General features: G+C 25.5%; 1 protein-coding gene across 1 annotated transcript in view; it reads right to left on the reverse strand.

Annotated features, from left to right (window-relative positions):
- Window positions 1-14,957, reverse strand: part of Lar (tyrosine-protein phosphatase Lar) — a 739,256-nt gene that overhangs the window by 335,607 nt on the left and 388,692 nt on the right. The window lies entirely within an intron of this gene.

A 14,957-nucleotide genomic window follows, 5' to 3' on the forward strand; every position in this document is an offset into this window, starting at 1 on the left:
ATATATTCTGGATCCTTATAGAGAGCGGAGTCGATTAATCTATGTCCGTCTGTCTGTCTATTGAAATCAATTTTCTGAAGACGCCTGATATCTTCGGGATCCAAATATTCAATAATTTTGTCAGACATGCTTTCAAGTAGTTTGTTATTTAAAATCTGCAAAATCGGTCCACAAATGGCTGATATATGAGGAAAAAACCAGTAAGAACTCGATTTTTGACCTATATCTGGATTACTAAGTCATTAATATAGACAATATGGATATCTAATGATAGATATTTTAAAGACCTTTGCAACCATAGTAAGTTGGACCTACAATGGGTCGAAAATCGGAAAAAAAATTTTTTAACCAACATTTTTTTTTTCACAAAAAAATTAAAAACAAAAAAAAAATTTTTAAAATTTAAAAAAAAAAAAATTTAATTTAAAAAATTTTAAGAAAAAAATATTAAAAAAAAACATGTCGAAAAAAAATTTTTCCAAAAAATTAAAAAACTGCAAAAGAAAAATAAATTTTGTTCACCTAAAAATATTTAAAATTTTTATTTTGAAGTATAATTTGATTCGGCACAGCCGAATATAGCTCTCTTACTCGTTTTAATTTAATAGCGGCATTTCATCGGTAACTTTAATCGGTATAAAAACAATAAATTATTTGTTTAATTAAAAAACTTAAGAAGTTCGACTAAGTTAAATTGCAAAACATACGTAGTTAGTTTCGAAAGGGAAATTTTTCAAATCAAATTGTAGATGAATAAATTTAAACCACCACTATTGTTATTATTTTCTCTAAAAATGAATATCCTTAAAAGTTGTAGGTTGTAGGCACCTTAACAATTATTTTAAGGACATAACATTTAAATTTGATTTATTCTTAAGGACCGAGTTTTTCCACTATGGCTTGATTTGTAAAAAGTGAAAAAAATCGGTAAATTCAACGGTAATGCTTCTTTGCCAATTATAATTCAATCAACACCAAATTTGGCCATCGGAACGAATCTGAATATTGTAAGTTTAAGATTCTACTATAGATTGTAGTTTAGATTATATAACAGATTCTACTTCAGGTTTTAGTTCACATTCTAGTTTAAATTCAAGCTCAGATTATAGTTTAAATCCTAGCTCAGACTATAGTTCAGTTTAGATTATATTTCCGATTCTAGTTTAGTTTAAGTACAGTTCATATTTGACATATGTTTGATGTAGTAAAAATTAAAAAAAAAATCTGTTGCGTAACATTAGTTTTTCTTAACTAAGTATGTTTCAGATTGTTATCAATTTTTACTTTAAATTCCTACTAAAAACAATTGCCTAATTTTAGGTTGCTTTTTAAGTAATTGTGTATTTCTATTCTCTCTAAAAAATTAATCAGTTTATATTATATTTTATATTTTAGTTCAGACTCTAGTTCAGTTCATATCAGATGCTTAGCTTTGGGTTACTTAACAAACTCTCTTTAAAATTGTTCTAATTGGTCATACATTTTTACTTTAAATTCTTCATAATAACTATTGCCTACTTTTAGGTAGCATTTCAAGTAATTATGTATTTTCCGCCTCTAAAATATTAATCAATTTAATGACAACTTCCTTCATACACACAGTGTCACTCTCTTTAAGCCTGCAGCAATTGTCCCCATACACAGCTTATGAACATTTAATGTTAAATTACTTAAATTTCTCCCTCATGAGTATGCAGGCACACTTTTCACAAATAGTTAAACAAAAACATGACCCCTTTTAGTTGACCTCAATTATATGGAAAACAAAATAAGTGTATTTACTACGTAAACGTATGCTCTCACACATATAGCATCATAAAACATTATTTACTCCCTCTCTATGTTATTAACTAACAGGTATACAAAACCTACCAAAAAAAACTGAATAGAACACCAGGTGAAATAATAATCTTTTAGGAAAAAAGTAGAAAAAATATACAATGAAAACAAAAATACCAGATGACACTGTTGCATGTGATGGCAGTTAGTGGGGGGGAGACTGAAGTGTGTTGGTTGGTTGGCTGGTTGTGAATAATAGGAAAATAAAGTAAAATGGAGAGAAAACAAACAAAAAAAAACACCAGAACTCGATAAAAATTTGTGTCAACCATAAGTAATAAGATGGCTTTAAGGTATTGAATTACACTTGGTAATAAAGTGAAAGGAATCTGCTAAATTTTTCGTTATACTTTCTCAATTTATTTCACCCCCCAAAGTTACAACTTTTCGTTTTGTTTTTTTTTTTTGTTGTCTGTTTTTCTTGGATAGACATTAATTTTAGTTGGAATTTATGTTTGTTGCAAAACAATAAAGTTGTCATTCGTTATTATCTGAAGCTTAGTTTGTTTTTTCTTACTTCTGGCTGTTTTTTTTTTTTGGCTATGTGCTAAAAATACTTGGTTCAGGCTGGGCTAAATTTGGTAGCTATTATCATCATGCCAGAAATACATGAAATGTAATCTGTTTTTATACACTCTTTGTTTTTTTTTCATTTTGTTTGGTTCATATATAAACATATAGTATATAAAAATGACCATTATAAGGGTAGAAAATTAAAATGGGAAAAAAATTGTTGTTGAAAATATATATATTGTAATAATATAATAACGTCTTTAACTATTTGTTTTCCTTATCGTAATGGTTAAATCAACACTTAGAAAAGCAGAATTTTAATGGGATTTACTTTTTGTGTTTCCTTTTTAGCAGGCTTTTTATATTTGTTTGTAAGAGAAACAAATTTTTTTATGAAAATGGTAGGAAAGTTTTTATGAATAAAAATAAAGAAAGAACTAGATTTTGAACAAATAGAAATTATTAAAAAAATCAAATTTAAAATTAGCCTTAAATTATGCTTTAAAAATGAAATACATAATTTGAAACCTAAAAGTATGCTATTGATAGTAATGTTTATGAAAGAACTAGATTTTGATTATAAAAAATACAACGTTTAAATTAGCCTAAATGTATACTTTAAAAATTAAATTTTCATTGATAACCTAAAAGTATGCTATTGATAGTACTGTTTATAAAAAAACTAGAGTTTATACATATAAAAATTTAAAAAAAAATCAAATTTCAAATTAGCTGAAAAGTATGCTTTAAAAACTTGATATTTAAGACCTAAAAGTAATACTAATGAAAGAACTAGATTTTGAATAAATAGAAATAATAAAAAACTCAATTTTTAAATTAGCCTAAAATTATGCTTTAAAAAATAAATTTTCAGTTAACAAGTAAAAGTAATATTTCATCATAAAAGTATGCTTTAAAAACTAATTTTGCCAAACCAAGTTACTTGCTTTAGTACCAAATATTTTAACTTAAAAGAATGATTTAAATGCTAAAATAATTAATAAATTTACAAACAAAAATTATGAAATAAAAAAAATTATTCATCATACATTTCAAGCGAAAACTTTAATTATATTAAAATAAAGCCTGTTTGACAAAAATGCATGATACTCTAAATAAATCCTTCGTTATTCGTAAATATATGTTTTAAAACTATAATATTGATATCATGCTACTAAATGAAACTCTGTTATCAGTATACCCCTAAAACTATACCAAACATTTCCAAGAATCTTTTATTATTTACAAATATTACAAAGTCTAATAATACTCAACAGTTTAACTCATAAATTTATTTTATCTCATTATAAATTATTTGATAGGAAATACTAATTTACTTCTCCTTCCTTTCCTTTAAACTAAAATTCCTTTATAATAATCACAAGTGTAGTATTTCGCAACTACAAGTCTTTTCATAGATTTAATTTATAATGAACTTTTGACTGTTGACGTAAAGCAAATATAAAATACACAAGCCGCTCAAAAATATGCTAAATAACTTTGTGTAATATAAATTGCTTGCCTCAAAATATATACCTATTTTGATATTGAATTTTTGTTTTGATAATTTGAAGTTTTAATTTAATATGCTAAACATTTGAATGCTTGAGCAATGAACTAATAATTGCTTTTTCCAAGAATTTCATAATTAAAAGTTTTTTGGTTTGCGAAGCATAGGTACGCCCAAAAATATGCTTTACAGCTATCATTATTAACTTTAGGCTGTGAGTAGTAGTAAAGTTAAAGTGTATAATGTTTTAAAATTATTTGTTAGAAAGTTGAATTTTATGAAATGTGAAACACTTAATGCTTTTTCATTACAAAGAATTCTCTTGAAATGAAAAATGGAAAGTTTTAGATAACTGAGGCATTTATAATTGGGTTTTATTAAGAGAAATAAAATAAATTGTAATCTAATTTATAATTTCATATTTATTTTAAAAAATAATCGACTTCAAACGATTTATTTAATTCAGCCTTAAAATATGTTACTGCTGCATTTGTGCATCCTAAAGTATACTCTAAACTGAAAATTAGCTTACAAATTTACTCTTTAATCAGACCTGTATCCGTTCGAAGCTGTTGATTTATTTTCTGCTTGTGGAAATCATCTTTTCGATTTCCCCATAAGACTTAGGTTTATGTCAGACATATCAGATATATCGGGTATAGTTTCGAGAATTTTGCCATAGGAAATCAAAGACGGAATTATAAAAATTATTATCTTTTCACTAAAACAAACAACTTGTTACTAAAATAATGTTTAACTATTTTCATTACTTCTTCATTTCATGTTGCCATGCAAAATATTATACTTTTAAATTAAAATAAATTCTCCTTTTTTAATCGCCACTTAATTATTCTCAAATATTTTACCTTTTTAACCAATTAAACATTGTATACATTATGTAGCTTTTAAAACCCCGTTAACACTGCTTTAGATTCGTGCCTTAGAACCATACATTAACTCTCATACAAGTCAAGTCATATTTTATGCATACAATTCAGCTTACTTTTTGTTTGTTTTGTGTTTTTTTTTTTAATTCACAAGAATATTATTATCTTCAAGTCTAAAAGTATGCAATAATCATTTAACTGTGTAGAAGTTATATATATACTGCTGATTTTTTTTAAATTAAAGCATACTTTTTTGGAGGGGCTTATCGTTATTATTGTTTGTTTAGCATATTTGCGTGCTGTTAACTACATTTACATTGTTGCATTGTATTTAAAAAAAAGGAATGTCTGCTTTTTCGTTTGCTATTTAGAAAAAAAAAACAAAAATCAAAATGTAGACAAAATTTTAGTAGACTTGGGTTATTATTATTATTTTTTCTTTCCATTAGAGTTAATAATATTTGCATAGTTTCAGGTGGGGTCGAGGTTTTTGCGTGAAATTTTAAAAAGAATGTTGCCAAAGTTATTTCTTTTTTTGTTGTAGCTAAACAAATCAAATTAACTATGAGTCAAGTCAATGTGAATGTTAAAGGAATTTTTTAAATATTTAAATGTTAGTTTAAAAACCGCATTTAGAGGTGAATTTTTGGAGTATAATTTAAGGGATTTTGAAGGTAGGCAATGAAAATTGCTTATTATAGGAAAACCCTGGTAAGAACAAAATTTAAGCATTATTTTATATTGACATATTTTTGTTATTCTAATTAAATTTTTTTAGTTTTGTTGGTTTTGTTACACACATTTCAATTAAGAATTTTAAGTAACACTTTTTGCTGAAAATAGTTAAGAATTTTAAGCATTTAATTACTTTGAGTTTTCTTTTTCTGTATTTCCTTTAAGTACTTTTGATTATATCTAATTATATCCTTCAACTTCGTGAGAAGGGTATATATAAGTTTGTCATTCCGTTTGTAATTTCTACAATTTTCATTTCCGACCCTATAAAGTATATATATTCTGGATCCTTATAGATAGCGGAGTCGATTAAGCCATGTCCGTCTGTCTGTCTGTCCGTCTGTCTAACTGTCTGTCTGTCTGTTGAAATCAATTTTCTGAAGACCCCTTATATCTTCGGGATCCAAATCTTCAATAATTCTGTCAGACATGCTTTCGAGAATTTTGCTATTTAAAATCAGCGAAATCGGTCCACAAATGGCTGAGATATGAGGAAAAAACCAGGACAACCTCGATTTTTTACCTATTTTTGACCTATATCTGGATTACTAAGTCATTAATATAGACAATATGGATATCTAATGATAGATATTTCAAAAACCTTTGCAACGACGTATATAAGACCATAGTAAGTTGGACCTACAATGGATCAAAATCGGAAAAAATATTTTTTAACCCGAATTTTTTTTTTCAACAAAAAAAAATTTTAAAATTTAAAAAAAAAAATTTTAAATTTTAAAATTTAAAAAAAAACAATTTGAAAATTTTTTTTCCAAAAAAATTAAAAAAAACTGAAAAAAAAAATTTTGTTCACTTAAAAATATTAAAATTTTTTATTTTGAAGTATAATTTGGTGAAGGGTATATAAGATTCGGCACAGCCGAATATAGCTCTTTTACTTGTTTTTCGTTAAATTTGTTTGTTTCATTAAAATAGTTGTTAATTATTTTCTCCTTTTAATAATGGTTGGTTTTGATTTCCTTGAAGTCGAAATTTAACACTTCAATATCTATTCATTAAACCTAAATATAATACGCCAAAAAACGAAAAGACATTAATATTGCGAATATTTTATGTCTGTAGTTCAACATGTCAGTAATTAAACCAGAAGCGTGTGTTATTTGAAACTCCCTAAAGTATGCTGTGTTTTTTTGGCACACATATGTGTAAATACAAAGGCAAGCCTGTAAACAGGCTTCTAAAGCAATAATTATATTATTTAAAAATCTGTTTAAATAAACAAACTATTTTTTAGAAAATATTAAAACTATTGGAATTCTCACCCATTCTTAATGTGATTCGGAGCTGTTAAATAAAAAATGTCTTAGAAATTGTTTAATTTAAAAAGTTAAAATTTTCTGAAGCAATTTTAAAACTTGAATTTGTAATTTTTGAAAATTTTGTTAAACAAATTTCAAAAGCATAAGTGCCCATATTCCAGGCTTTATTATGGACATTTAAATAATTTTACGGATTTGATAATTTCAAACAAGTTTTTACTTAAACCAAATTTGTTTACTCTTTAATTTTGTATATTAAGAAAGCTTTTTTAAAGATGTTTTTCCATTACTTTAACATGTTCTTTAGATCAATGAATTCTTGCTACAAGATTCTTTGCTGCTGATTTTGTGTTACACCTAAATGTATGCTATGCACAACAATACAACTTGCCTTTACAAAACCTAAAACATTACAGGCTTTTATCTTCTGGCTACTTTTTATTTCTCATTTACCTTTACAATTTAATTTTGATTAATGATGTCCAGTATAAAAATTACACATCATTTATATGCCTCGTTAAGTTTTTCTGTTTCAGCTACACTGTCCCTCACTTCAATATTGTCTACAAGTCAAAGAATATCTTTAGCCAAGATTCAAAGCATACTTTCAGGTAAGCAAAGGCCGACAGCATCAAACAACAACAAAAAAAATACGAAGAATTGTATTAAAAAGTTAAAATATCATTATATCAAATCATGTTAATGCTAAATTACGTTTGTGTTGGAGACTGTGCGTAACTTTGTTACTTAATTTGATTGATTGTGGGGTCAAGGTTTGACAGATGCTATACAAGAGTGTCTGCATAAAAAAAAAATAATATATAGGTATATGAAAGTAAGTAATGCATTATGTAAAAAGCTTTATGGTGTTTATTAGTAAATCGAATAAGGTTTTTTGTAGAGTTTGTATATATTCAGGTGTAAATTCTAAAGAAAAGAAAAAACTAAAATCAAAATTTAATTTACTAGATTATGGCTCCTAAAAGTAGGCTATTTGTTATGTGAATGAAAATTTCATAAAGAAAATTATGACCAACAGTGTGAATTATTCTAAAGGGACAGCAAGCATGTAAAAAGGAAACTTAATAAAGTTTGAAAAGAAAACTATATTTATAACCTATTTTTTTACAGAAATTTAAGATGAAGGGAAGTAAAAGGAAAGTATATTTTAAAAGAAATTTAAGATGTAAAACTGAAAACATAAAATGTAGTTTAAAGTAACCAAACCCTAAACAATGTTAATAAATCAATCTTGTTAAGTGCTGTATGTTTTTTCATAAACTCTGAGGTAGATTGACAATAAGAAAAAACAAAAATTTTAAATGACTATAATTTATAACAAATGTTTTTCAACCTAAAAGTGGTCACTAGAAACATTTTATAGATTCATTAAAAAAAAATAAACAAACAAACACACAAAATGTCTGCAACATTATTTGTAAATTATTTAAAGTCTACTTAAAGGTTGCTCAAAAAGATGGCCTGGTCCGACGTTTCATCAACAACAAATCCATCATTTTAAGTACTTTTATGTAGTCTCTAACATTATTTATACTTAAAAGTTAAAACCTTATTTAACAACAACAAAATGCATGCAATTCATTTTTAGAATTTTGAAATGAAAAAGAAATGACTAACTGTATAATATTCCACAACTAAATATTTTCTTTCTATCTATTAAAAACTCTACAACAAAAAAAAAAACAATTAAAAATATTTCTGACAAGTAGAAAATAGAGAAAAAGTCCTTTTACACAATAAATTTTCTGCTTTTGATATAAATTTTCTTGTTCATTGTAAGCAGGCAAGGCAGCCTCATGGTATGCCATATTTTATATGACTTAAATGAAATTGTCTGTCATATTCGAAACAAAAGAAATACCAAAGAAAAACTGTTTGTATGGGGGCATAAAAACAACAAAACACATTTGAAAAAGACAGCTAAATGTAAGTACTTAAACTTAAACATAAATATGACATTTTTTTTTTGAAGAAGAAAAAAAGTATGGAAAAAATTACACAAGTTTTTTGAAAAGTTTAAATTGCATAAAATTTATAAGTAAAAAAAAGAGCAGAAGTTTTAGAAATAGTCAAATAACTAAATTTTTAATAAATGAGGGTTTTGCTAGAAGAAAAACTAAGAAATAAGGCAAATTATATAAAATGTATTGCCTAATTTTAGGGGTATTCCTATAATTTCCCCAAAAAAATGGCATTAACAAGCTATTACCATTTAGCATGCTCTATAATGACTATTACATACCGCTTGCATTACTTTGTAACAGTTTTATCATGACCGGCCTTTTATTTCATTGAAACAGAACTGAAATAGAACTGGGTTTTTCTGTTGTTCAGCATTTGAAATAAACAAAAGTAATGAAAAAGTACACAACATTCATTACAAAATAAAACTTTATAAAGAGTAGTGACAACTGCTTATTAATTTTTTTGTAGCTACTAGTTTTATATAAATATATACTAAAAGTTAAGTGCTTTTACCACAACTACATACTTAAACCAAGCAGTGGAATTTGATTTTTCAATTTAAACAAGAAAATACTTAATAATTATAGGTTCGGTTCGATAAGTGAAAGCCTAATTTCACAAATTAGTTTTAGTTTTTTATAAACAAGCCTTAATTAGTTTAAGAAAATCAATAAACCTTGAAGGTCTGGAATATTAAAGGGAAATAAACCATAGGTTTTGGAAATGAAAGGATTTGGAAAGGTTTTAAACAGAAATTAATGAAAATAAGCTAAAAGTAAACAAAAATAACATTTATATATAAAGCAAACTTCATTATTTTTTTTACTGAACTCCCAAAAATATGCAATACAATACTATTATATAAAAAATATTTTAAATACTCCCAAAACTATGCAACACAACTTTTATATGAAATTGTATATGGATTTTTTTTTAGTTTGCAAAAGTATGCAGTAGATATTTTTGGTTTACTTTATAATTTTTAATATTCTATCTGTAAAATAAACTTCATTTCATGTTACGCTAAGTTTTCCTTTAAGAATGCTTTAAATTATTTCAATATTCATAATTAACAATTTTCCTCATAACAAAAATTTTACCTTTAATATAATTTATTTAATTATGTATTTACGGCATGGCATGCATTAAACAAAACCAACACGTTTTCATAATAACGTTTTCTTTAATAAATTAAAATAATCTAACATACTTTTAGGTGGTTAACCAAATTCATGGCCACTCTGTGGTAATAATTTCACAAAGAAGTTTGGTAGTTATGGTTTAAGGTCTCGTTAGTGTCTAAGGTATTGACAAATTTTATAGAAATTAATTATTTTTATGTGATTAATTTAATTGTATGTCATATTGCCCCAATGTATACTATAATTTTATTATATGCCTATAATCGTATGTATTTAATTAGTTGCTGGAGAATTGAGTTGAGAAGCGTGCCATAAATAATGAAATATTTTGTGACATAACTAGGGCAATAAAATTCTATTGATTAAATATATATACACAAAATTTATTGCCTAGTTAAAGGCTGCCGATAATAGTGGTCACTTTTAAAATTAATTTGATTTAATGGAATACATGTTAAAGATCATTAAATTCTTATAATATAAACATAGTTACAATAATTATCTGTTGCCTTAATTTTTTTTTTATAAATTATATTACTTTGATGCTACTAAATTGTCACAAACTTTTACTTTTATTTAATTTCTTTCTCAGTCTCTCTTTTACACCTGCTGTTTTTATTTACACAAAATTTATTAATAACACTTAAACAATTTAAGTATGACACCTTATTTTGTCCTTGGCTGTTGCTACAACTTAGCTCTATGCCAAAGCCATAAAATATTTCACAAAATATTCCTGTTTATCATCGTGCCTGTGCGATATGCGAAGAAGTGAGAAAAAATCTTAAGACTTTTGACACTTGTGCATAGGAAAACATGTCAATTGCATTAAATTTTGAGCGCGTTCTCACGTACGTGCATCCATACACATACTGAAGCTCATGCCAAGCATGTTTTTAGCAAGGTATATATTGCATAAACACAGGAGCTATAAAATCAACATTAAACAGTAATCAAAAATTGTAATGCATAAAGGATTTTGTTGCGCATACATATAGACATATACAGAGCGGATAAAACGTGGGTAAACATTAAATGCAGTGTTAACGAGATTACAAAATATTTGAATAATTTCATCAAAATGATACCATACCCAGAGATAGATAGGAAATATTGTTTTTCTGGGTTAATGTTTGCTAATGTAAGCCAAAAAGTAGGCTACATATTATGCATGACATACAAATGTGAATAATTTGTGGCGAATGTAATGTGAAATGTAAATATTTTTAAATGTTGGCATAATTTTAAAGAAAAATTAAATACTAGGCCTAAAAATAGGCAACAATTTTTAATAGTAATACATTTCAAATATTACAAAAAGTATATTTTTCCTAAAGATGGGCACATTTTAAAGAAAAATTAAATACAAAGCCCAAAAGTAGGCAACAGTTTTTTAATACGTAGTAGTACTTTTAAAATATATTGCAATCTATAATTATCCTAGAGATGTGCTCATATTTTTACCCTTCACCTTCGTGTGAAGGTAATTTCCACAATATAATTTTCCGACCTTATAAAGTATATATATTCTGGATCCTTATAGATAGTGGAGTCGATTAAGCCTGTCTGTCTGTTGAAATAAACTTTCCGAAGGCCCCAAATAACTTACATACACGATTCATACATCAATATCTCCGAAATTCTTCCGGCTTGGTTGCTATTTATAATCGAGAAAATCGGTCCACAAATGGCTGAGATATAAGGAAAAAAACAGGACAACCTCGATTTTTGATCTATATCTGGATTACTAAATCATTAATATAGACAATATGGATATCTAATGATAGATATTTCAAAGACCTTTGCAACGACGTATATAAGACCATAGTAAGTTGGACCTACAATGGGTCTAAATCGGAAAAAATATTTTTTAACCCGAATTTTTTTCACCAAATATTAAAAAAAATTAAAAAAAAAATTTTTTTTTTAAAATTTAAAAAAAATAATTTTTTAAAATTTAAATTTAAAAAACAATTTCGAAAAAACAACTGGATATCACCAAATATTAAAAAAAATTAAAAAAAAAAAATTTTTTTTAAAAATTAAAAAAAATAATTTTTTAAAATTTAAATTTGAAAAACAATTTCGAAAAAACAACTGGATATTTACAAGACCATAGTAAGTTGGACCTACAATGTGTCAAAATCGGAAAAATATTTTTTAATCCGAATTTTTTTTTTCACTAAATATTAGAAAAAAAAATAAATGAATTTTTTTTTTAAATTAAAAAAAATAATTTTTTAGAATTTAAAAAAAATAATTTTTTAAATTTGAAAAACAACTGGAAAAAAATTAAATTCTGTTTACCTAAAAATATTTAAACGTATAATTTGGTGAAGGAAAAAATAGTTTTTAACCCGAATTTTTTTTTTTCGAAAAACCCAAAAAATTTTTAAAAATTAAAAATAAAAATTTCTTAAAATTTAAAAAAACAATTCGAAAATTTTTTTTTCTAAAAAATTAAAAATTAACTTTGGAAAAAAAATTCATTTTGTTTACTTAAAAATATTTAAAATTTTTATTTTGAAGTATAATTTGGTGAAGGATATATAAGATTCGGCACAGCCGAATATAGCTCTCTAACTTGTTATTATTTAACATTCTACATCCTAAAAGTATGCAATATATTTTTATTTTATAGATATTTATGCATTCTACTATATAAAACTTACATACAACAATTTTGTTTAACTACCGTAATTCAAACAACTTTTTAAACATTTTTAATGGTTTTAATATGCAACCCTATTTACTTATACCAATAATATTTTCTTTTACTTTCCTCCCCCTCAAAAGTATGCTCTATTGTTTACGGTTTAATTTACTAAATTGCGTTTCATTAATATACTAATTGACTTTTTGTTTTTCTCTCAGCATTTTTTTCCCTTTATTATTAAAATTTCCTTATCTTTTACCATTAATAAATATCATCACCTAACCCTCTTAAGTAAGAATCAATCCTCATTCCACTTCTTTGCCATACAACTGATTAATTTAAATGACCATATTGGTGTTGAGCAAATAAATACACAAAAAAAACCTAAGTGGAACTTTTTGATTTCGTCGATTATTAATCATTAGTCATTAATTTAAGCATTTTTTTTCATTTCGTTTCGTTATTTCTGTTTATATTACACCATATTTTACTTGAGTATTTTTTTCAAATTCATGCCAAGTGTTTTGATTAATATCTCATTGGTAGTTGTCTGTGTTGAAAATAGGATAATATGAATGAAATGTAACGTATGCCAACTAATTTGTATGATAAGGCTGTAGGGGTTTGTTTTTCTTTTCTTTTTTCTTTTTCATGCTAAATTTTATACAAGTAATGACTTGTCGAAAATTTATAAATGTTTAGAAAAACTTGTTTACTTATTTGGAATTTAGTAGGAATTCAATCACATATAGGCATTAAAATTAATTATTTATGGATCACTACAAGGTATTTATAGTTTTTCAAATAGGAAAATAAATGAGAAATATATTGCCTACATTTAGGTTAAAGTTCACATTCATAAAGTTTTAGTAATATCATTTATTATTGATTCATCAATCTCCGTCTTGTCATTCTATATAAAGATTACTAAATAAAATAGTCAGTTTTTATTAGTTCATTTCCATTATAGCCTAATTTTTTTCATAACATAAAAACTTTTAAAGTCTACTTTTAGGCACTTTTTTCCAATAAATGCTAAATTACTTCCTGTATTTTTTCTCAACATTCTTGCTCTAATCTTAATTAAAAATCTATTGATTTAATATTTTCACAATCATACCAAAATATAACAAACAATTGCTCTATGATATTTACTTAAAAATTCAATTACATTTTCTGTCTTTTTGTATTTTTTTTTTTTGCTGCACCACAAAACAAAGACAAATACTTAATAGACTATATGGTACCATATAAAACTGTCTGTAATGTTATTTAAACACATTTATCTTCTTCATTTAACGTCAAAATCCCGAAGAGTAGGCAACAAAATGAAGAAAAAAAAACTGACAGGAAAACGCCCGCAATGCAAATAATCTCTGGCTCTAGTTTAATTTTTATTTTTTTTCTGATTTTTTTTATATTTTTTTTTTGTAATTTTTTGCTGAGTCTATTAAAAAATATTATCAATTCTACTGGTTTTTAAGGGGAAGCCTAGACATGGAGACATCATTAAATATTTTTTGAATGTTCTTTTTATTTCTTGTCGTTTCTATCATGCCATCATTATATTATTTTGTTTGTAAGCAAATTGAAATTTCACACATTTAATCTTGGAGATTAAACACAAAAAAAAAAACATTTAAATTATTTTAAGTTAAAATAGCACGACAACAACAAGATGAGATGAGAAGAAAATAAAAGGAGGCAACTTAATGTGAAATGCAAATGGTTTAGCCAAGTTTGTATGAATTTTATTTGCCATTTCGTTTTCAGTTATTTTCCATACAAAGCTTTAATGTGAAAGAAATAACAACCATGATAAACTTTTGTTTTTTTTTATTATTATTTCTTGCTCTCTTATTTTTGTGTTGTTTGTCTCAGCTGTCAGTATGTCGACATGTCATTTTGTGGCCTACTTTTAGGAGGAGGTTTATAAATATCAAAAAATAAGAGAGAAAAAAAGATTAACTGCAATCTAGAAAAGAAATGCTAAAAAAAAACCTTGCCTATTTTATGGCATATGAACTTAAAACTGAAATTTTATCTTTTAAAAGTATGGGACAAGGTAAACCATATATCATACCTACCTACATGATAGTTTTTATAAAGCAAAGATTTAAATTAAACCAGCCAGATTCATAGGGAAATAAAATATTTATAAAAATAAACCAATTTTAAAAAAGGCTTCTTTAAATAGTTCAAAATATGTATGTAAAAAAGAACAAAAGACAAAAATATCTTACAATCCCCACAAAAAAACTTAAATCCATTTGTTATATAATTTCATAACCAAACAAAGAAACTGGAAAAATATTTTAAAATCCTCGGCTACAAAAAAGGTCAAACCACAAAAGAAAGTCTTAGTTAAATCCCTTTACCCCTGCCGTGCAAAACTAATAGACCAAAGTA

Source organism: Calliphora vicina, chromosome 2, assembly GCF_958450345.1.
Source record: "Calliphora vicina chromosome 2, idCalVici1.1, whole genome shotgun sequence".
In the NCBI taxonomy this organism is placed as follows: Eukaryota; Metazoa; Arthropoda; class Insecta; order Diptera; family Calliphoridae; genus Calliphora; species Calliphora vicina.